The sequence below is a fragment of the Rattus norvegicus genome, chromosome 4, assembly GCF_021556685.1.
Source record: "Rattus norvegicus strain SHRSP/BbbUtx chromosome 4, alternate assembly SHRSP_T2T, whole genome shotgun sequence".
Lineage (NCBI taxonomy): Eukaryota > Metazoa > Chordata > Mammalia > Rodentia > Muridae > Rattus > Rattus norvegicus.
The window spans coordinates 134,798,891-134,819,863 of record NC_141537.1 but is presented as its reverse complement, the minus strand read 5'-3'; the positions used below and the strand labels follow the sequence as shown (position 1 = coordinate 134,819,863).

The 20,973-nt window shown below is 45.7% G+C and overlaps 1 long non-coding RNA gene across 10 annotated transcripts in view; it reads right to left on the bottom strand.

The window, feature by feature from the left end:
- The window catches only part of LOC102555697 (uncharacterized), a 61,302-nt gene that overhangs the window by 18,375 nt on the left and 21,954 nt on the right, over positions 1-20,973 (bottom strand). Inside the window, exon 4 of one of the 10 annotated variants that reach the window (XR_015686098.1) lies at positions 10,208-10,386. The exons of the other annotated variants lie outside the window; for them this stretch is intronic. This is a non-coding gene — a long non-coding RNA (uncharacterized LOC102555697). Of the gene's footprint in view, positions 1-10,207; positions 10,387-20,973 lie in introns of those variants that run through there. 10 annotated transcript variants of the gene reach the window in all.

The window sequence follows — 20,973 nt, the reverse complement described above, 5'->3', positions numbered from 1 at the left end:
ATGTGTCTCCAGGGTCTCCTAGGTGATTCTATCCTGCCAATCCAATCCTGCCAATGAAAGTTAACCACAATGCCTGGATTTGATTGGAAGCCATTTTGTCTCTGCTGTAATTTCATTTCATTTTCTCTTGCCAGGATTTTTATTTCCTGGTCAGTACTGAAACAGAGAGAGACTCCTCTACCCATTAGGCCTGAGTCCAGAGACATGACATGGGGGCTGGAACTGGGGAGGTGAGGCACAGGAGACAGCTTCCAGTGCATGTATGTGCACATGGTCCTGTGTTTCTCCTGCCTGGGTCTAGAGAGGGTCTGCCTGGGAATGGTGGCAGCTGGCACTAAGGGAATGGCAGCCCAAAAGGAAATACTAGTCCTACAGTTCAAGTTCCAGGCCACAGAGCCTATGTGAAACAGGTAAGGCTCCAGAAGCTGGCTTTGTACCAGAGGCTATACGTTGAAAAGTGTGCTTTGACTGATGTCCACAGAGAAGACATAGACGTGGGCCATACCTTGCCTCCCATATAGAGTTGAAAACAGTTGAATTGGGCCATATGAACCTTCCCTAGCCACTAGAGCCATTGCTATCCCTGAACAGTTGGCCAGAAAGGGGATGACCAGGCTGTGGAGGAGCAATAGCAACAGATTCCGTCTCCCTGGGTGGATCACAAGTATCTGGATCACAACAAGGCAAGGTCAGGGTAAACCACATGTTCATGAAGACTGGGAAGGTTAGAGTACACACTTCAGGTGCTATCATAGCTAGATAATAACTGAGAATGGCAGACAAACTAGTCAGGGAGCGCTAGGGATATAGAACAGCCTGGAGTGGCCTTCACACTGCTTAGCCCAGCTCAGCTGTGACAGAGATGAAGTAAGCTAGACAACCCAGACAGCGTTCCACTTCCTTCTGGAAGCCAGGGCCAACCAAGGCCTGGAAGAAGGCAAGCAGGGAAAACCTGGAAGGACACAAAGAAGGGCAGAAGCCTAGGCTAGATCACTTCCCTGGGATGTCAGTATTAGTGGCTACTGGGCTGGAGCCGCTCTTGGATAAACCAGGAAGGAAATGCTGCATTGGTTGGGAGCCCTATTAGCACTTTTTTTGGTGTGGGAAGGGGTTTATGATGGGGCATGCTGGTCTTGTATGTTTGTCATCCTTTCTGCCTCATGGAAGACTCAATCGTTCCATTATTTCATGAGGCTAGGATTCCATCTCCCAGTCGGTTGCCTGTCTTCTCATCTGTGAGGAGGAATTTGATGTTTTAACTGCTCAGACCACATACCCCAGGTTCTCCTTCCACAGATGCTAGAAACTGGTATTCCTCCATCATAGTACCCCACCATGTCAGACCCAGCACCAGGGGGCCTCTTACAGTGCTGCAAACCAAGATGGGCACTAGCGATGTTGGGAGTGGTACGGTCAGTAGAAAAGACTATGTTGACCATCAAGATCTCCTCATATTCACACAGACCTAATCCTTGTCTGGCTCCAGAATCTCCCAGATGCTCTTCTGGACCAGAGACTTATCACTGACAGGTACTTATCCTCGCTTTCATCCTCTGCCACCATCTGGATTGGCTACTGAGCTATGGGTTACTGCTTTAGGCTCACCTCTAGCTTGGGTTAGGACATCTGAGACTTCTTCCTAAACCAAGTGACAAACTTTGACTGCCCACAGCTCGGATGATCACTTCCAGTGTCTACTATTGTTGCTAAACATAGAATTGAATAACGGTGTCTTCTAGGGATAAGACTGTTGATATTATATGGAGCAACAAGAGGACACTGCACATCACTATCAGGAAGTTACTTCTACCACCCTACTTGAACCCCAGGGCTGCAGGAACAAGGAAAAAGTCAAAATTACTAGAACTTGGAGGCTTGGAGAAAATTTTGTCCAGAGCTAAGACTAATACCTCTGAGGAAGAGGCCTCACTGTGAAATCTGAGCTTAGCAGAAGGATTCTCCTTGGGATTCTAAAGAGACAACCTTGGCCAGTTGCTGAGCAACCAGAACACAGCCAATTCTGCTAACTCTGGGGGAAACCGTAGGCAGATCCCAGTGCTGTGTCTGGAAGCATCGTCACCACCAGCAGCTGCTTAAGCATCATGGTAGGCTGATTCTCGGGAGTGAGCCATCTGCCAGATGCTCTAGTCCTCTATCCTGACAGAGCCTCACAGAAAGCAGTCAGCAAAAGCAGAAATGTGACTTACAGTGCCCCAGCCCCAGCAACACAGAGCAGGATATAGAAGGGAAGGGTTGAAGTCAAAAGGATGGCTTGAGAACTGGCACAGAAAGCATGAGATCACTGTGTAAATCCAAACAGTAAAGTTTCAAGACAGGTGAGAAACGAAGAGATGTTCCAGCCAAGAGATGAGCGTAAACAGAACAGGGCTTTGCTGGTGCTCTGGGCTGACTGAGTCAGGACTCGTGGGAATGGGGAGCAGAATGGCTCTGGAATCCTGCCCTTTCCTAAGGATCTTTAGGCAGTTGATGGTTGCTGGGACAGAGGAAAGAGGGAGGGGAAGAAGAGAACTTTTCTCTAGTAGTGTAGTTCTCGTTAAGCTGCCTGTGCTCCTGTAAGTAATCCGGATTAAACTAACTGGGACACACACATACACATGCACATGCAGAGAGAGAGAGAGTACATGCACATACACATACAGAGAGAGAGAGAGAGAGAGTACATGCACATACACATACAGAGAGAGAGAGAGAGAGAGAGAGAGAGAGAGAATTGGGGAGATGCTTAGAAAGGGAAAAGGGATTGATGGGAATGGGAGAAGGATAAAAGAGGGTGGTATAGCATACATACCATAATATAGAAGCCTTACATGGGAGACACTTGTCAACCACCAGCTTAACCAAGGAATAAAGGAAAGTGTCCCTGTTATAATTGTGAGCTTTATGAAGCCTTTAATATGCAGAGCCAATATTTTTCTGGAATTCTTAACAAAATTGTATATCCTCGGTACAATCGTGAGCGAGCCCTCTCTCTAAAGGCTAGGGTTGAAGATTTTCCTCCACAATAGCTGTCCAGGCTTCAAAACTGTAAAGGTTGCTGTGCAAGCATGAGGGTATGAACTCACATTTAAAAAGCCAGGCATGGTGGCACTTACTTATGATCCCAGGCAGAGGCAGGGGACCACTGAGGCTTGCTAAGTCTAGCCTAGTCAGCGAAGTCCAAGCCAGTGAGAGGTCTGGTCTTAGAAAACAAGGTAAAAAACTCCATAGGAGCAACACCCAAGTTTACACACACACACACACACACACACAGAGAGAGAGAGAGAGAGAGAGAGAGAGAGAGAGAGAGAGAGCGCACAGAGACACAGACAGACAGACAGACAGACAGACAGACTGACTGACTGACTGACTGACTGACTGACTGACTGACTGACTGACTGACAGAGCCATGCACATGCACTTTCACATACAAGTGTGAATGAAGATCATGGGAGATAAGAAAAGATCAAGGAACTCAAACTGAGAAAACAACAATTAAAGTCAACGTGGGACTCTGTTGGAGGAGTCTGAAACAGGAAAGGGAAACTGGAGGAAAAGTTAGTGAACTCTAAATAAGAAACAGTTTAGTCCATGGGTTGCCTCATTCATTGTTCATATCTTGGTCATAATAATTGTCCCACATTAAGTAAGGAACAATCGTTATGGAATAAGGGAATTCTCTATGCTATTTTTACAAATTTTCAGTAAACCTAAAAATGAATTCAAACTTTAAAAAAAATATTTTAAGCACCAGTGTTTTCACATGGGTAGGAGTCCTGTGAGACTTAAGTCATCCTCGCAATATTATCGAGAGAAATATGTTGGTCCATGTGGCCAATTGTGGTAAATAAGGATGAGGACCACAGTCGTCATACCAAACAAGTGGGTTAGTACTGAAGACAGATGCCATGGGCAGGTCCTTGAGACAGTGGGGCTCCATGAAAGAGAGGTGAGAGGTCATCAAAGACCAACACTGTCAACTTCCTTTGAGCCAAGGACCTGCCCAGTTTATAAGACAGAATAATGGGCCTCCTTCAGGGAATCCACTCCAGCAATACCTGTTCCCAGAATCCACACCTAGGTCATCATTTCTCTACCTTCACAGCCACATAAATCAATCATCAGCCCTTGACTGTCTCAATTCCCGTCAGCCTACCCCTCCTATTAAGATTCCCTTTTAGCTGTAAAATGACCAAAGATGACTGGCTGCAGACTCTACCTCACCTTCCCATCCCATCAAAGCTATTCTCAAGATGACATTGCACAGCATCAACCCTTGTGGGCACACATGTTCACTGAGACCCAAAACACCCAGGCCTACACTGAGCTACGCCTCCGCTCTCTGGCTCTTTAGATGTGTGTGTGTGTGTGTGTGTGTGTGTGTGTGTGTGTGTGTGTGTGTGTGTGTGTGTGTGTGTGTAATAAGTATATATAGATATATAATCACTGTGCATAGAAGGTCCACCTGAGGTTGGCGCCACAGTATTGTAGAGTGATTCACTTTCCATTGCATGAACTTAGGCAACAGAATTCACTGTTTGGCAGGAAAACTTTGACTTTTCCAAGAGCTTTGCAGGAAGTCTATATCAGATTTATTCTAATGTGCATTCGTGCAAGGGCAGACTCCAGCTGATAATAACTATCATTTATTATAATCCCGCCATCATCTATGTGAAAAGTGGATCAGATGTTGAAGACTCACATTTCGATACCTGAGAGCAGGTCTGGAGTATTATGTGTTAGCCAATATTAACTATCCCTAAATTGTAGTGGAAAGTTAATTATATACTCATGATAGACATATCAAAGGTTTCTATTAATATTAATGTAATGTTTTAGTGAACTACAGACCAACTGGTAGTGCTTGGGAAACTTGCTGAACTAAAACCAACATGGACCCTGTCCACAAGGAGTCTGTGAGGCAGGCAGGCAAGCAGGCAGGCAGGCAGGCAGGCAGGCAGGCAGGCAGGCAGGCAGGCAGGCAGGCAGGCAGGGAGGCAGGCAGGCAGGCAGGCAGGCAGGCAGGCAGGAAGGCAGACAGGCAGGAAGGCAGACAGGCAGGGAGGCAGGCAGGGAGGCAGGCAGGCAGGCAGGCAGGCAGGCAGCAGGCAGGCAGGCAGGCAGCAGGCAGGAAGGCAGACAGGCAAGCAGGCAGACAGGCCGATATGACTCACACGCCTATAATAAATTCATAATTGGCCAGATGTGCGCTCAAAAACAGAACCAGAACCTGGAGCCATGTATCGACTTTATTCTTGATAATTGAGAACCTTGCCATACAGCACATTGGAGGTGGTGTTGATTGGGGGTGGGAGAGAGAGAGAGGTGTCATGTGGGAGAGAAACAAGGAGGAACAGAAACTAGACAGAGGAAGTTAACATCCAAAAGAGGAGATGAAAGGCTATCTCAGTGTTAGAATGTATGGTGAGCATTCTCAAGGCCCTGGACTCAATCCCCATCATCCCCAAAACTAATACATTAAAAGCACACGAGCTACACCTCCTTACTGTGTCCCCTGGCCTCAGTCACGCCAGGGGAATATCAAGGCTTCTACAAAATGGCTGCAATACTGATCTAGACACAGAGACACCTTTCCTGGGTGGCTCCCAGCAGATAACTTATATGCTGCGGCCTGCCTGTCCCCAAACAAACCTGGAACTCAGAATCCCCAGCAAGACACTCCAAGAGACCGAATCAGCCCTGGCCTCCACCAGTACAAAACCCCATGACTTTACTTAATAAGGAGGAAATAAGACAAGAAGCAGGCGGTCTGCAGCTGTTTTTATCTAGTTCTCTTCAACACTCAGAGACTGATTAGGCGGTTCTGACTTGTACCCCACAACAGTTTTTTTTTTTTTATTTTCCCAGATGATCTTCCTAATCAGCAGGGTCTCCTCATTGGTCTTTAATGATTTCAGGAAGTGGAAAAAGGATTTACTGCCACTTCCAGCAGGACACTAAAAGGAGCTAGAGAGGAAAGGGATAAAGCAAAAATGTCCCAAGCATCATGATGCATGCATTAAAAAATGCTACTTACTAGACAAGGCTGGCGGTGTAGCCTATGACCTCAGATACTCAGGAGTCTGAGATCAGAAAATCAATTTCAAGGCCAGCTTGGTTCAAAGCTAACCAGGAAGGTTAGAGAGTCTCTCTCTCTCTCTCTCTCTCTCTCTCTCTCTCTCTCTCTCTCTCTCTCTCTCTCACACACACACACACACACACACACACACACACACACTAAGTTTTGTTTTGTTTTGTTTTGTTTTGAAGTGCTAGGGAATAGGGCTTAGTGGTAGAGTATTTGCCCAGCATGCGTGGAGTCCTGGGCTTCATTCCCAAACTTCAAAGAAAAGTAAAGTAAAGAAAAGAAAAGGAAGAGAAGGAAGGAATAAGAAAAAGAAAATAAAGAATAAAATTAATTGAGAAATATTACCTATTGGCATCTACTTCTTACCCTGTGCTCCACCATGGTAAAAGATTCACACGGATACCTAGACCTTCCAGACTAGAGGTTGAAATATCCCTACAGGCCCTCCAACGAGTCAACGAATTTTAAAGACCTTAGTATGCTGTGTTGAAAGCCTTCCTACTGGGCAAGGAAGATAGATGGCTCAGCGGATAGAGCGCTTGCCACACAAATATGATGTGTCAGCTAGTTTTATGTCAACTAGACACACGATAAAGTTGTTTAGAAACAGAGGCTCTCAGTTGGGAAAATGGCCCCGTCCGATTGGCCTGCAGGCAAACCTGTGGTGTGTTTTCTTGATGGATATGAGAGGGCCCAGCTCACTGTGGGTGGCACCGTGACTGGGATGGTGGTCCTGGGTTCTCCAAGAAAAGAAGACAGGCTGAGCAAGCCATGCAGAGCAAGCCAGTAAGCAGCACTCCTCCATGAGTTCTGCACCAGCTCTTGCCTTCTTGTTCCTGGCCTGACTTCCTCCAGTGATGGACTGTGATGGGGAACCATAAACTCTAAAAGATAAACTCTTCCTACACACATTGCTTTTAGCCATGGTGTTTTATCGAAGCAATAGAAACCCTGACTAAGATGCGTGGGGATCTGAGTTTAGATCCCCAGAACCCACAGAAAGCTGGACACAGTAGTGTATGGCTGTAATCCCAGTGCTCCCACTGAGAGATAGGAGGTAGAGGCAGATGAATTCTGGGAAACACCAGCCAGCCTGGTATGCTAAGTGGTAAACAAGAAACCATCTCAAACAATATGAAAGGTGAGGACGGACACTCAAAGCTGTCTCCTAACTTTCATAAGTGCGCCATGGCATGTGCAGGCTCATACTCAGACACATGTGACACATGCATACACACATACAGGGTGGGAGGCAGAGACAGAGGCGGACAGAAAGAGAATCAACTAAATATTAAAAAGGACATCCCCCCACTCCCAACATCAGTGGCTTCCTCCTCCCCTCCAGGCCCTGCTCCGTGAGAATTTCCCAGCATTTTGCAGCTGAAATTGGATAGCACATGCATTTGTTTGCTCTTTTACTCATCTACTTCCTATACTCCTTTACTTTTTGATTTGCCTGTTTACCATTTCCTCTAAGAGACCAACAACTCCTTGAAGACAAGCACCCTGACTGTCTAAAACATGCTTAATTCTCAGAGCTCGCAACGGGGCACCTCTAGGTGGTGACATTAAAAACTCTGGAAAGCAGGAGAGAGGATCAAAGAAAGAACAACCTGGACTTTGAAAGTGCAGTAATTCTGAATACAGGCTCTATCGCTGAGCTGCCAAGGTTTGAACTCCAATTCTGCCCATCACATGCTACCCCCATCCAAGGCCTCAAGTCAATCTTCATGAAAAGGGGGTTATAACAGCTGATCTAAAAAGACTTTTAGAGGGGGGAGGATCAGGAGTTCAAGGTCAAGCTTAGCTGCATGGAGAATTTGAGGACAGCTTGAGCTATATGAGACCCTGTCTCCAAAAAACTTGAACTTGTATGTGTAAGACACTCGGTGTCTAAACCACTGTAAACATTCATGAGCTCTTACGTTATGGACCAAGCTCTTACCTGGCCTTCTTGGAGCAACGCAGTCCAAGAAGAAACATGACAGATCTCCGCACACAATGGATGTGTTCTTCCACCTCCAGACATCTAGAATAACAACCTCCAATGAAGCCGATGCCACTGACTGGTTTACAAGCTGGGAAGGCTTCTTCTTGTAATTCTAATAGCATGGGAAAGGGATTCCTGGGGATATGAGGTAGTGGGGAGGTGAGGTCCACCTGGGTGCCTGGGAATTTCCAGCTTGCAGTCTCCACTGAAGATGTCTGTTTCCCAGCTAGACAAGCTTGCCGGTGCTTATCTTTAGCAGCAGCATCAAGCAAGTCAGCATGCATCCTCTCACCATTGGGATGTCTATAACTCACGCCTCAACTTGATGACAAGGAGCCTTCCAGCAATTCTCTACTCTCCTTCCTTAAGTGTGCCTCATCCAACTTGCAGCAAGAAGGACAGGCACTATATTTTAAACTGGCTTCACCAGACTTCCAAAAGCAAAGACAATGGGCATGTTGGCGAAGTTCACTTTGATTTCTTGGGTCATAACAACCGTTATACATATAAGCATCAGAATGGACAATAAATGTCCAATGTCAAAAACTTTAAAATTACTTAGACACTGACCACAGTACTTAGATTGGGGGAGGGGGCATTTCTGATTTACAAAATAATAGATAATAATAAGCCTTCCTTTGGAAAAAAATAAGATCTTGCATAAAATTTGGTTCCGATACCCTTTTTGGCAAGGAGATTTCCCGCTACAGTCTGGATGTAAACTAGTCATTAAAGCCTTGTTAGAAATATTTAACTCAAAACCAGACTTGGTTCAACAAAAGAGGCTGAGGACAAAGATCAAAAAAGCACGCCAAGATGAAAACGCACGACTTCCCAGATTCTTCTAACTTTACGCATCTAGAAACAGAAGGAAGTGATAGATGGGTACAATTAAGAGACTCTATGTGCCATTTATTAAAGAGTGTGTGACACGCAAGTGTATGGATTTCCACCTTAACCGATCACAAATTTAATCAGAACAGTTAACACTTTGTCTCAATGGTGCTTTAGAGAATTCAAGTATTGACCGAAACATATTTATGTGTCCTTTCATGGCAATCCATTTTAAGAATCTTTGATTTCTTCTTTTTTAGGAAGGAAGGGGGAGAAAGACATTTAATTGTGCCCTCAATATTCTAACAAGAAACATAAACTTGAAATCATATCTCTGTTCCAGCTCAATGAAGTAGACATGCAATTTACAAGAATTTAAAAGAATTAATCACAGATGCAAGAATGTGGTCCACAGAGACTTTTAACCAAATAGTAACACAACTCACTCAGCTAATTCTGCTTGTGCAAAGGGGAAAATGTGTATTTCCACTTGCAGGAAAAAATGAACATGAGAGATTTTTCAAACATAAAAACAATGAAAATATTATAATACCAATGGCCATTTGTCAAATAAATGCCAGGCATTCCACTGAGAGCTTTGGGTGCCAATTCTATCGGCTGTCTATCTGTCTGACTGTCTGTCTGTCTGTGTTATACTACCTGCATGTGAGTTCCAAGAATTGAGCCCAGACCATCAGGCTTAGCGACGAGCACCTTTACCGTCTGAGACATCTCTCTGTCCCCAACTCACATTTATCGAGGACGAGTCTCTGTCATGAAGGTTTGTGGTCAGTTGAGCCATTGCCACGACTTCCAGTCACCACGCGACTTTGTCAAAGCTTCACTAGATTGTATAGAGTACACGTTTCCACTCATTTGCTGCAGGTCTGGCCTGGTGACTTTTCCGGTCAATTGAATGTCAGGAGACAGAGCTTCCAACAGCTTCTAATAGCTTCCCTTAGCCTCTTGTTCTTCTGTCTTCTCCCCTAGCTGACAGGCTCAGAAAGTGATCTAAGTACAGAACTTAGTTAACCTAGCAGGTAGCCAAGCTTTGGACAGAGTCACATGACATTATCTACGAAGATCACATTTGGGAACCACTCAAAATTAAGCTATTTTTAAAAGTGCCCCCAAACCTCTCATTTTAAGTAAGTTCATGATTTTGTGTTGGGTCAAATTCTTAGCTGCTCTGTGCTACCTGTGGCTCATGGGCCTAGGATTGGAAACACCTGGAGAGTTTAGATGGACTACCTAACCTCAGGTCATGAGCAAGAAAATATTTTATGCTAAAACATCACTGAGATTTCCAGTTTGTTTAATGTATAACGTCATTGCATACCAAGCCGACTAATTAAGGATATGTGCTTAAGGTTGCTGTGGCAATGTACACAATCTGGGTGGCTCAGTTCATCATCTCCTTTTCATTCAAGCCACAGGTTCAAAGTCAAGACATCGACAGGTTAGTTTCTTCCAAGGCCTATCATAAAGAGAATGGTGGGGGAGGGGTCGGGGGAGAGTGTCATGTACAAATTCACAAGACAGACAATATAGTTTTAAATAATTAAAGTTTCAAATAAATGAGCCAAGATCTCAAATAAGAGCCATGTGAGCAAAGCCATGGGGAAAAAAACAAAAACATTCTGCAGGAAACGGATGAGCATTTGCAGACTGGCTAGCACATGAAGGCCTAATGCCGTCACAGAGATAAAAAGAAATTCAAAGTGAGTCATCTCAGATTCCAAGGGGAGGCGACAGATGTGAGGGAGATAACATCTACCAGGACAGAGTTTGTCTCTTGTGATTTGCTCAGCCATCTCTGAGATGCGACCCTTTATGAGATGGAAAACTTGTGCCCAGGACCTTCCCCAAGACCAAGCAGCTTCCATATAATGGGAAGTAGACCCCTGCATGTCAGGTGACAGAGGCCAATCAGGATCCATCACACTGTGCTGACTCCCAATGCAAAAGGAGAATGAAGGCCATTATTTTAGTAGAACGGTTACTATGGTTACCACCAATACCCAGATCACAAGATGCTTCTTTGGACAATGCATCTCGTAACAACTGAGCTTCTTCACAATATCCCCTCTCTTATGATGTCTTTGTACAAAAGGTGCTAGAATGAACCTAATGAAACTGTCGCTTTTAAAGGCTGGAGAATGGCCCACTATTAGCAATTTCATGTTTTAACTTAATTTTTCAGTAGTGCAAACAAACATATGAACTGATGGATAAATAACTGTGATGTGAACAGTGTGTAGTGCCTTCCGGATGAAGAATTGAACGTTACTGGTGTTCCAAAAGCTCCTGAGTCCAAGGATAGGCAGGGGTACATGAGCTACCCTAAGAGCAGACGTAAAGGTCACCTATCCTTGAGGGGTGTGTGTGTGTGTGTGTGTGTGTGTGTGTGTGTGTGTGTGCACAAGTACATATATGTAGGTGTACATGCATGTATACATTCAAAGGTATAAAGGTCAATGTTGGATTTCTTTTTCTGTCATTCTCCACCTTTATTTTTTTGAGACAGGGTCTTCCACTCAACCTGGAATTCACTGATTCAACCCAACGCTGGCCAGCACCCACCTGTCTCCATCCCCCAATGCTGACACTACCGGCATGGCCCACCACACCCAGATTTTTGTGTGAATGCGGGTGATACAAACCCAGGTCCTCATGCCTGTGTGGCAAACACTTTACCAGCTGAGCTATCTCTCCAGTCCCATAGAAATAAATAACATCCTTTCGCTGTCTCGTATGCTAAGCCCTACCTCCCCAAGTGCAGGCATCTGCTCTGAACAACGATTCTGAGCTCAGGAGCAAAAAGAGGGCCAGAGGATGGCTCAGAGGGTAAAAGAGCTTCCCCTGGAAGCGTAAAACCCTAAAATAGGCTCCCAGAACTCATGTAAAAAGTCAGACGTGGTGGCACAGGTTTGTAATCTCGGAATTCCTACACGGAGATGGAAGAGAGATGGGAGGATTTGTTGGGAGTTCACTAACTGACTTAGATGTGATGACCGGCACAGAGGCATAAGCAAAAAGCAAGATATTGCCTCAAAACAAGGTAGAAGAAAAATCTGTCCTGTCACCTCCATACGTGTGTCATGGCAAGTACACATACATGTACACACACACACACACACACACACACACACACACACACACACTGAATTTTTTTTAAGTAGGAGGAAAACCAGATAAACTGCTTCTTTAGCGCCCGCAACGGTGTTTAACTCCCAAGCCGTTACAGCCATTTATCACCACTCTCCCACAAGACAGCTCCGAGTCTTGATAAACGGTTGCAGCGCGGCAGCGCGCCTTTCTTGAAGAAAACCCAAACTTCCAGACCCAGGGGGAGAATGAATCGTCTCATTGTCCATTGTCCTGGAGCCCAAAGTAGCGGAGAGGTGAGGCTGTGAGCTGGCCTGTCCCAGGGTCACCAGGCTCTGGGCCACGAGGCTTTCTCTGAGCCAGGTACATGTCCAAGCGCAGACTCAGACTGACAGCTGTGCACCTGCCTGTTTGGTTTGGCTCTCGGCGAAGCAGAGTGGAGGCTGGCTCCCAACACAGCTTAAACACAATTAACTTTTCATTTGATGCAGTCTGCCTCTCTCTGCTCTAATGTTCCCTTAGGACCCAGGATCCAATAAAGTCCAGCATGTGACTAAGAAACCCAGGCAGGGAAACTGACCAAACATTGTTCAATGCTATATTGCAAACCTATGGGAAAGGAGTTTAATTAAAGGCCACGGCAATTCTTAGGGGAAATGTTTCTTTTATTAACTGTTCCTGTCGAATAAAGCGGGTTTAAACAATCCCTGACTGCCTGGAAATTGTGTATGCCTCAGATTTCTTTTTCCTTTTTTTCTTAATCTCTTCTGCTGCCTTTTTTTTTTTTTCTTATTTGGTCATTAGGTAAATCAGAAGTGTCTGAGACCCAAGAAACTCAATTTAAGTACACTCATTCCACATTTATAAATACGAGCAGATGACATTTAAGACGCACAGACCGACAGGGACAGTTCTGAGTGGGAAATTGTTGTTCAGCATAAAGTAATACCACAAATATACAGAGGCGTATCTGTGGATCAAGTTCAAGGCATTTTAGTGAAATGTATGCACAGCCTCCATGCGGTTAAGACATTTAAAAATGCAAAGAACCTGCAATTCTTTGTTGCTGAAGTGTAATAAAACCCCTCGTTAGCATCAGTGACATGGTAGCATCAATTGCCAAGGAGTGAGCGGGCAGAAATCGGATTGGAAACAGCGCATCTGATGAGGTAAAGAAATTGGATTTTTAAGTATAATTGGAAAGAGGAAATACCACTGAGGAGGGAAGATGAGAACATATGAATTTTTAAAGCTTAAGGAGAGGCAGGCTGTATGTATAAACACAAAACTGACTCGAGATCAGGAGTGCTGTCCCACAGCGGCACACTAAGTTCAAGGTCCACGTCCGATGAAGATTCGCACGTGGGGGAGGTGCAGAGGTCACAAAGGGGTAAATGTAAAACTGTGCACATCGAATTCGTTTCTCAAAAAATGCCAAGAGACTATGCAAAGAAGTGCAATGAAGTGTCTGTCACTGCGTGAATACAGTAACAGTCCAGCACTCATATTTTGTTACCAATAAACACTTCCTTCCATTGCTATGCATTGTACAGAACCCACCTCCTGGGCAGGCACGCTCTGGGGAATCCCTTCTTTGCCTAATCCTTGGGAAAGGGGAGGTCTGGAAGCAAGAGGGTATTTATAATGACAACGTTGGCAACTCCCTCGTCCCACAGGAGCCTTCTGAAATGTGGCTGTGCAGTCCCCCATCAGGGGACAGAGTGTATTGAGGAAATTCCTGAGCTCAGCAGGCCACATGAGTGCTTTGACCACTGTGATCCAACAGGAACGACACCACACAGCTATGCGCAGAGCTCTTAACAGGCCTGGGAGCTTCTATTTCCTGCTTCTCAAATGTCAGCCTCCATCCAGAAAGAGACCATTATGCCTGAAGAACATGAACTAACTATGGGGGGAGAGCTTTGGAAGAGATTCAGCAGTCAGTGACAGCCATTCATACAGATGGGCAGGCAGGCAGGCAGGCAGGCAGGCAGGCAGGCAGACAGACAGACAGACAGACAGACAGACAGACAGAGACAGATGACAGTGAGCACTGCAGCCCTAAGCATAACTGAGAAAAAGGCCATGTTTGGGAGAGGGGAATTTTTAAAAAGACTCTTTTGTGTAGGTTTTATGCAAATTAAAAGGAAAACACGAGGGGAGCAGGAGGCACGGGAGAGCATGGGCGTGAGCGTCTCTATGAGACAGCCATTTGGGAATCAGTCATCAGTCCTGGAAGCCCAGCTATGTGCCTCAGGTCAGATTCAAACCGCCCCAACAAGTGCTTCCTAAATTCCCGGGTCACAAGATCTGAAGGTTTATTTTAAGCTACAAGTCGGGTTCTGTGCTAGGCAGAAGCAGGTAACTAGAACTCTGACCTATATGTGCATGTCAGCTAGAAAAACAGTCAACTGCCTAGGTGGAATTCCAAGATTTTTTTTTATTTGAAAATTTCAACTACGAAACTTTTGAACACTTCCTCACAAATCTCAGTGCCACCAAACGCTGCCCTAAAAGTCAGCGTTCTTTTGGTTACTGTGCAGAGAAGCAAACTACACTGGAGGCCACCTGCACTGAGGCCCAGCTGCCTGCGGGACCATTGGGGATGTTAACAGATCCCTACCTCTCCCTTCAAACCTGCTGAATGCCAATCTGTGAGAATAAAGCCATGACACCTACATCGATGCCTCTGGATGCCAATGGGGCTACATCCTAGGAAAGGCATTGTAACTTAAACATATCCTAAGCTGAAACGTATATAATACACCCACTACTGAACATGATATCTTAGCAACAAGGAAAGCTGTGGCGTGTTTGAGGGGTCCCCTCACGGTGTCCCGGGCCTCATAGATTACCTCTTGACTGACAATGGGATTTCATTCTGGAAAACCTCCCATAAGTTGAACATAGCCCGAGTTGAAGATGTATTTAATAAAGGTGCCCTACTGAACACAGCAGCTTAGCAGCAAGCTTTGTGGAGCACTAGGGGAGTCCCATCGTGACAGAATGGCTACCTGGTGGCTGTCACTCTCTGCTGCTCTGGATCATGAAGACACATCGAAGCAAATATCTCAAACCCAGGAAAACATCCAAACCCAGAATTTGAAATCTCCTGAATATGTATCATTTTCGCACCATCGTAAAGTCAGCCCAAGTTGAACCGAGTAAGTCAGGGACCACCTATTTTTAACCCCCTCCCCCATACCATCACACATAAGTGCCGACTTAATTACCCCTCCTAAGCTCTGAGCTGACTTATTTTCAGGGCAATTTCCAAAGGACTCCAGGAAAAGTTTTGGGAGCTGCAGATACTCAAACTTGTTGATGGGATTTCATCCACTTCAAAAGAGACCCTGTTTGGTGCCCCTTGTCCGCACTTCCTTCAGCTAAGCAGACAACCTATCTATGAGGCAACTGGGCCTTACGGATGCTAGCAGACCTCGAGTCTACCAGGCTTTGTTCTGAGGAAGGAAAAATAGAAGTGAAATGTAATTCACCCTGTCTCAATGTAATTGGTGATGACGACAATCCTGCTTACTGGTGATGGTGGCAGTGGTGTGGTGATGGTGGTGTGGTGATGGTGGTGGTGATGGTGGTAGTGATGGTGGTGGTGGTAATGATGGTGGTGGTGGTGGTGGTGGTGATGGTAGGGTTGGTGATGGTGGTGGTGATGGTGGTAGTGGTGGTGGTGGTAATGATGGTGGTGGTGGTAATGGTGGTGGTGGTAGTGGTGGTGGTGGTGATGGTGGTGGTGGTGGTGGTGATGGTGGTGATGGTGGTGGTGGTGGTGGTGGTGGTGGTGGTGGTAACGAAGGTGGTGGTCATGATGGTGGTGGAGGTAAAGGTGATAGTGGTGGTGATGGTGGTGGTGATGGTGGTGATGGTGGTGGTGATGGTGGTGATGGTGGTGGTGATGGTGATGGTGGTGGTGGTGGTGGTGATGGTGGTGGTGGTGGTGGTGGTGGTGGTGATAGTGGTGGTGATGGTGGTGATGGTGATGGTGGTGGTGGTAACGAAGGTGGTGGTCATGGTGGTGGTGGAGGTAAAGGTGATAGTGGTGGTGGTGGAGGTAAAGGTGATAGTGGTGGTGATGGTGGTGGTGATGGTGGTGATGGTGGTGGTGATGGTGGTGATGGTGGTGGTGATGGTGGTGGTGATGGTGGTGGTGGTGATGGTGGTGATGGTGGTGGTGATGGTGGTGGTGGTGGTAATGGTGGTGGCTGCAGCAGTGGCAGTGGCGGCAGTGGCAGTGGTGATGGTAAGACTATAATGAAGAGTAGCCCCCAGCTGCTTGCCACTCTGTCTGGCGAGGAAAGAAATCAGTTACATAAACACTTTTTCTCATTGTGAAGATAGGATCAGAGCTACAAAAGCAGCATTCTGCTCTACTTGGCACCTGAGGCCTGCAGAGCTTGAGCAAGAGGAGGGCTAGATTTGCAAAGCAAATCTGACAGGAGCTTTTTATTGTCAATGAGAACTCCTTCCTCCAAGACGGACATACCACAGTACACAGTCAACTCCTTTCACGGCAGACAGAGAGGAACAATGGTTTTCAGAGACACTGCCCAGGGCCACACTTGTGCAACGGGGTTGGTAAGAAACCCTTAATGACATAGATCGATTGTTCGGTGATTCCTTGTCAACATGATGACGCTCCATATTTCTTGTGCAGAAGTCAAAGCCAGTGAGGAAAGAGATCATCCCCAGGTCATACAAAGCATGTGCACACCCAACGGGCATCTACTGTGAAGTCACAAGTCTGGGCATACTTTTTCTGTTCTTTTCTTTTCTTTTTTTAGGACTGGGAGTAGAGGGGAATGAGATTGCTTGGAGTCTGAAGCCAGGAAAGGCAGACCACAGCAAGAAGGAACCTTCGTGTTCATCTGGGTGGTGTTTATGAGTCAGAAAACACGTGTAGAATTTCTGCCTGATCGGAGTCACCAAGTCAGTGTCTGACACCATCATAACTACATAACTACGGCATAAACCAAGGCACAATTCCCTGATGTGCAAGCGCTGCTCAGTCCAGAAGTGTAGGGTAGTCGGCATCGAGAGCTGTAACGGCACCTGACCCGGCTGCGCATGCCCAAAAGGCATGCTCACACCCTACCACAGAGACACTTAATCAGCCAAACTCATTGCTACTCTCTTCCATCACAATAGGTAGGAAAAGGGAATCAGTTAGATGCCCATCAGCCGAGGAATTAATAATGAAGATGTGGTACATTTATGCAATGGAATTTTTAGTCAGCTGTAAAGAAAAGTGAAATTATGCAATGTCCAAGAAATGGGTAGACCTCCAAAGTGTTACATTAAGCGAGGTAAGTCAAACCCAAAAAGATAAACACCTCACATTCTCCCTCATATGCAAATCTTAGCGTCTACCTTTTATATATGTGTATCTAGGTAAGACTGGGGGAGGGGGGATACCAGGAAACTAGAAAGGGGCTGGACCAGGGGAAGAAATGGGCTTTAAGGGAGAGTGACTGAAAGGGTAATGGAGCACCTGTCGAACGAAAGTGAAAGGGTGAGGACTGGGGGTGGAACAGTCTAGACCGCAGTGGATGATGGGAACGTGAAGGAAAAGAGGAGAGAGCAGAGGAGATTAAAAAAAATGTCTTGAGGAAAGCTGATAACATCACATACTAATAATATAAGGGTTTTTTTTAACTGAAATTTTTAGATATATATAAAATTGAGAATATTTTGCATGACACGACTAGAGATCTAAAACGAAACTAAAAATAAGCACAAATTGGATAAAATATTTTTAAAGGTTCAAATGATAATTTTGTTAGCTATCACAATAAAAAAAAATACTAAAAGCTTCTATTAAGCTCAGTCCCTATTCAATGAGGCGGGTTGATTCTGGCTGGCGTTAAATACTCTCAGATTGGGCATTAGGTGGTACAATTTTAGCCCAACAACCTCAAACAGCATTATTTGTCCAAATATTTCCATCTGCCCAGGCTTCAGTTTCTTCATCTGTAGGATAAGTATGTCACTTTCGAGAAAGCAGATGCAGGCTGGTGAGCTCTGGAAGAGCCCACGTACATCACTTAAACGTGTGGCTCTCTCTCTAGAAGCCCATACCCGTGACTTAGGTATGTGCTGCCCTCTCCCTACGCACCCTTCTCCTCCCATGGCTGTGCTTAAATCTATATTAAACATTATCGTTTTCGGGGGTTTTTTCCCTGGGTTTTTATTGTGTTTGTTCATTTGTTTTGAAAGCCCAAGCCAGCTTCCAAATCCCTGCGTGGCTGAGATTGAAGGTATGTGGCACTGCGCCAGAATCTTAAAACTGCTTCTGTAAAACCTTACTGTGTTTTTACACTGGATGGGGGCGGGGGGACAAACAAACTTCATGCATAAAACCCTTAATGCTCAAACCAAAGAAATTGGGAAGGAGGGAGGTGTCTGGAGAGAGAGAGAGGAGAGGTGAAAGGAGAAATCCAACTGAGCTGGGTGAGGTGTTGAAGGGTATTCAGATCTAGGAATGGTGTGACCCAGAACCTGCTTCTAGACCGCCATGGCAGTAGTCACACTTCAGAAGAGATGATTGCATGAGACACAGGAGGACAAGAGTTCACAAGCCTCTGTCTTCTCACAACACCCCTGCCTCAGTGAATGGGCAAGTAAAGCAAAAGTAGGCAGAGATAAGGATGCTGTGCAAGGTCACCTGTACGAAGTCATCCACCGTGAGCAGTCAGTGCCACTAAGGCAGGGGGAGCCAGCCTAACCATGCCTGAGGTGCCACATTGCAACTGAAGAGTCGCATTCACCACTCGCTCCGCAACCAGGCTCTACTCCGACATGAAACGTGTCCCTCTTCCTTCCACTGACACCATAAGTAAGAGCACATTTGCTTTACAGGACAATGTTTCATAAAAAAAAAAATTAAACAGTAAACAAAGCAACGCCTCAGATTCCTGGGGGTTGGGATGGGGGGATAAGCAGCTCTTCAATTCTATCACTTCCTGCTCTCACCAGGGATACCCTGTCCGTCGAAAACGACAAGACCAGCTTCCTTAATGCTGGAAACTGCCATTAAAGCGATCCACCACCGTATTACCTCCAATGCTAAAAGATGACTGCTGTGGTGGCCTTTTGTTTGCTCAGACTAGGACGAGAGGTAGCCAGGGAAAATTCTCACACAGCTTTTCTGCCTTCCTAACAAGGAGGGGGTGGGGTCTGCATGGCTGTTTCATTAGGACCACCAAAGAATTTTTATTAGCAACTTCATCATATTTAACTAGATCCTTGAGTAACGCGGGGAAAATCTGTGTCAAAGCACTGTCAGCCTCTGATGGATGTTTTCATTCTTGGAGTGTTATTATTGTTCTCCTTATGTGGCGGGGCTGCAGTGGGGAGTTCAAGCTTATTACACTCCACGCCCCATCTGCTGCCATGCCCTGGAGGTAGGAGCCCGAGTTCTAGCATCACCCCTGTCTCCATAATAATACAGCTCTGCTGAACAGGCAGGTTGGATGGCTGGTTCCGGGACGCTATCTCCACCTTTTTGACCTTAGAAAAGTCCTAAGTTCTTCACATAATACCAATCGAAACCATCACGGTAAAATGAAAAGAAATCAATGTGCTTATAAGCTGGCAAACCAGGGTACTGATGCCTTGTTCATTACTAAATGAACTCTATTCATTCGGCAGCAGCCAAGACAGTGACCGAGAGACTACCACAGTGATTCACACCATAGGTCAGCCTTGGAGGAGTCAGGAAAGCATGGGTTTTAAGGGTTAAAATGTCTTCCACAGCATCTACGGCCAGTTTGGATTTTCTTAAGGATGGCTATACATCCCCCACACTCAACCACTGGAGTCTTCTCACAATGTGATAGTAATGGTTTTCAACATTGAAAATCCAGGTCCCCAGATCTTTATAAAACTAAGACCTTTTAAACAAACTGACTAGTCAGAATCCGGTGGAGATGGTGTTACATAATTTCCAAGATGCCCTCCTCACAAAAGGTGATGTGGCCCAGCACCTCCTTCTTCTCTTTCCTTCCCTTCTCCTTCCCCCAATCTCCTCCTCCACCCCCCCCCCCACTTCTTGTATGCTTAGGAAGCTCTGAACTGACACCCATGAAGCTTCCACAGACAGATCATATAAAGAGACTAAGCAGGGGAAGAGGTGCCCCAAAGCCCCAGCCTACCTCAGCTGTTGGGCGCTCCCTGGCTCAGATGCAGCCCTGATTATTCCACCTCTCTACACACCCTGAAATCTGCCACAAAGAAGTGAGTTGTCTCCCTCCAAGCCCCACCCAGGTGCACACATCAGAATAAAGTAGTGTCGATTTTGTGCCAGGAGAATAATTTCTACCCAGCACCAAATGGCCTGAAGAATCCTGTTCACTTCAGAGAGACTGCCATCGCCATCCTGGCTTCAGTGTTCCTAAGCACTGAAATCTTCCTCAGCCAGGAGAGTTTATTCCCAGTGATTGTTTCTATAAATGATGAGTTTGGCATGGAGAACTAATTTTCTCCAACACAGCGGACTCTCTGGGTAAGGCAAGAAAAAGAGGCCTGTTCAACTATGTCCACCTGTGAAATGGCTCTTCCCGCCAGGGCCCCAGTGAGGGAAATGAAGGACCCCAAAGCTCTTCAAGGATAAATCAAACCACAGTGATTTTTTTTCATGTCCGTGTGTCCTACCATCCCAGAAACTTTGAGGGATTTCAAACAGTAAAAGCTAGAAAGTTGAAAATTACAATATCACTGTGTGTTTCTACTTGTTGGAAAACACTTGGTGGGAAATGAAGGATTTATAAGTGCTGAGTTGAACAGAATTTTAAAAGATGATGTATGGGCTAAGAGAAAGGGAGCCATGTGTCTCCCAGAATCCCTTTGCCTTGTGGTATATTTCACAATGTACCATATATGGTATACCACTATATGGTATACATATGGCTAGACTTTTATAATCCTTGTCCATAGGCCAGGA